Genomic DNA, 3878 nt, shown 5'->3' on the forward strand with positions numbered 1-3878 from the left:
TTTTGCTGTTCCTTGTTCTGGTGATAGTGAACCATGCCCAACTCAATAAACACTAACTAGAATGGGTGGAGAGTCCCAAAATACAGCGAGGCACTAGTTCTGGAAAGAACTGGTAAAGCAGCTCCAAAGAGCCCAAAGCTTAGTGACACAAGAACAACAGCTCAAGAACATTGCTGCAAGGTGCTTTTCTTCACTATTGCGCCATTTTCAATTAAAATAACACCTCGGTTTCCATGGTTTTTAATTGAATTTTTTTATGACCATGAATAATTGTAGCCACGAATATATCCTGACCTATGGTAATTTTCAATATTCTTTAATGTGGTATTGCTCAGCATGATTTTAATGCTGATGTGTAGTGCTAAAGACAGGTACAATGTAGTAAAGAAACTGTAAATTTTGCAGACATTGAAACTCTTTAAACATTAATGGAAATTAATTATTCAAAAATTGCTGTACAAATGCCAGAAAGTGTTGTTACGCAAAATAAAATGCTATTTTTATGACTTCATTTATAAATATATTTTTTATGCCTTTCTGCAATTAAACATTTCACTTGCTTGAATTACCTTTCACTTACATTATTTGCAAAATCCTCTATCTTTATTTAATTTTCATGCCATATTTCAGTGAATTATTTCTTTTTGAAAATTAGTAATTAAGCTTTGAATTCATGTTTTATTCTTTTAACAATATTTCATTAATTTTAATGTTAGCAATTGTTCATTAGTACAACCAAAAATGATAATTTAATTTAAAATTAGTTATTTATTTATTTTGGCTTTTTTTATATTTAATTATGTAATATATGTTATTTGTATTTTACAATTTTTTTGTGATATCAATTTTCTTATCTTTTGTTTTCTTTTCTTTTTAATTCTTTTGCCAAAAGCTTCGAAATGTCTTTGCATTAGCATTCCACTATTTTTAGAATTTTTTCTGATTTTTCCAAGCGCGTTAGCATTTTTTCCAATTTTTTTAATTTCTTTAATTTTTTAACTTTTCAATTTTTTTTTTTTTTTTTGCCAAAGGCTTTAGAATATCTTTGCATTAGCATTCCACTATTTTTAGAATTTTTTCTCATTTTTCCGACTGCGTTGGAATTTTTTTGATTTTTTTTGTTTCTTAATTTTTTTAAATTAAAAAATTTTTTTTGTTGAAAACATAGAAATGTCTTATCATTAGCTTTCCACTATTTTTGGAATTTTTTCTAATTTTTTCCAACCGCGTTATAATTTTTTCTGATTTTTCATTTTTTAATTTTCATACTTTTAATTAAAAAATTTTTTGACCGAAAGCTTAAGAATGTATTGGCATTAGCATTCCACTATTTTTGGAATTTTTCCTGAATTTTTCCAACCGCGTTGAAATTTTTTCTGATTTTTTTATTTTTTATTTTTTATTATTTAATTTTTTTGCCGCAACTTAAGAATGTCTTTGCATTAGCATTCCACTATTTTTGGAATTTTTTCTGATTTTTTCCGACTTTGTTGAAATTTATTCCAATTTTTAAAATTATTTTTACTTTTTTTTTTAATCTTTTTGCCGAAAGCTTGGAAATGTCTTAACATTAGTATTCCACTATTTTTGGAATTTTTTATAATTTTTCTGACCTCGTTGGAATATTTTTAATTTTTTTACTTTTTAAATTATTTCATTTTATAATTGTTTTGCCTAAAGCTTGGAAATGTCTTTGCTTTAGCATTTCACTATTTTTGGGATTTTTTGCGACTACGTTCGAATTTTTCCGATTTTTTTCATTTTTTAATTTTGTAATATAATTTTATTTTTTTAATTTTTTTGCTGATAGCTTGGGAATGTTTTGGCATTAGCATTCCACTATTTTTGGAATTTTTTTTGAATTTTTCTGACCGCGTTAACATTGTTTTTTATATTTTTTATTTCTTAATTTAAAAAGATTTTTTATGCCAAAAGCTTTGGAATGTCTTTGCATTAGCGTTCCACTATTTTTGGAATTTTTTCTGTTTTTTTTATTTCTTGATTTTTTAGTTTTCTATTTTTTCAAATTATTTTTAGTCAAAAGCTTGGGAATGTCTTTGCATTTGCTTTCCACAATCATTTTACTATATTCGGACTTTATTCTGACTATATCTTTTTTAAATTTGTTTAAATTTTTTTGCCGAAAGCTTAAGAATGTCTTGGCATTAGCATTCCACTATTTTTGATTTTTTTTAATTTTTTCAACAGTGTTGATTTTTTTTAATTTTTTGATTTATTTAAAAAAAAATTTTTTTTGCCCAAAGAGTTGGAATGTCTTCGCATTAGCATTTCACTTTTTTGGAATTTTTTCTAATTTTTTCTGACCCCGTTGGAATTTTTTCCTATTTTCTTCATTTTTAAATTATTTTATTTTTTTTTGCCAAAAGCTTGGAAATGTCTTTGCAATAGCATTTTACTATTTTTAGGATTTTACATTCGAATTTCTCTGATTTCTTTTTTAAATTTTTTATATATTATTTTTAAAAAATTCTTTGCAGAAGGCTAAGGAATGTCTTGGCATTAGCATTTAGTCCCTTTTTTTATATTTCTTTAATTTATTAATTTTTTTTTATTTTTTTGTTCTAAAGTCTTGGCATACTATTTTTGCAATTTTTTCTGTTTTTTCTGACCACGTCGGAATTTTTTTTCATTTTTTTTCTTGATTTTATTTATTTTCTTTTTTAAAATTATTTTTGGTCGAAACCTTGGGAATGTCTTTGTGTGACCTTTCCACTATTATTGGAATTTTTTCTAATTTTTTTTTTGCTTTGGAATTTTTTTGATTTTTTTTTATTTCTTAATTTTTTTTAATTAAAAAATTTTTATTGATAAAAACATAGAAATGTCTTATCATTAGCTTTCCACTATTTTTAGAATTTTTTCTGATTTTTTCCAACCGCGTTATAATTTTTTCTGATTTTTTAATTTTTTAATTTTCATATTTTTAATTTAAAAAATTTTTTGACCAAAAGCTTAACAATGTCTTGGCATTAGCATTCCACTATTTTTAAAATTTTTCTGAATTTTTCCAACCGCGTTGAAATTTTTTCTGATTTTTTTTTATTATTATTTAATGATCTAATTTTTTTCTCCAACTTAAGAATGTCTTCGCATTAGCATTCCACTATTTTTGGAATTTTTTCTGATTTTTTCCGACTTCGTTGAAATTTATTCAAATTTTAAAAATTATTATTATTATTATTATTATAGAACTTTACAGCATACATGTAATTTACAGAAATAATAAATATAGAAAATAAAATGGCGGAAATATACTGAAGGTAGATCAGAAACAGGATCTGATCCCCTGTACAAAATAAATAAACAAACAGACAAAAACAAAAAGAATAACAACATAATTAAGAGAAGTAGAGAGAGAAAAACACAAATCAATAAATTACTAGGATGATAATGAATTACAATTACAACAAGGACATTGAAAGTGAAAGGAGCAGGAGAGAGAAGAAAAATTTACTAAAAAGTGATTAAAGAAAAATTGTCTTAGAGTGTTTTTAGCCTGACCTAATGACATAGACAGTAGGCCCATAGTTGGAAGAGCATTCCACAATCTTGGGAGCCGTGAGAAGTAAAAGTGTCGAGTTTTATTTGATCTACAAAATCTATGGGTGAGTTTAATTCCATTAGATCTAGTAGAGGAGGATGAGAAGGACACAAAGTTACAGATATTGAATGCTGCAGACGGACTGGATAAGGATGTCAAAAAGAATGTAATGTCACATAATTCGTAAGTCATCATCAATGGCAACATTTGTAAATAGTGAAGTCTAGTCTTATAATCAGAGGAATAATCATTTAAAATCCACTTAGTGGCTTTACGTTGTACCCCCTCTAGAAGTAATATGTCCCTTCTAAGATGT

The sequence above is a fragment of the Amphimedon queenslandica genome, unplaced genomic scaffold (genome assembly GCF_000090795.2).
Source record: "Amphimedon queenslandica unplaced genomic scaffold, v1.1 AMPQUscaffold_13488, whole genome shotgun sequence".
NCBI lineage: Eukaryota > Metazoa > Porifera > Demospongiae > Haplosclerida > Niphatidae > Amphimedon > Amphimedon queenslandica.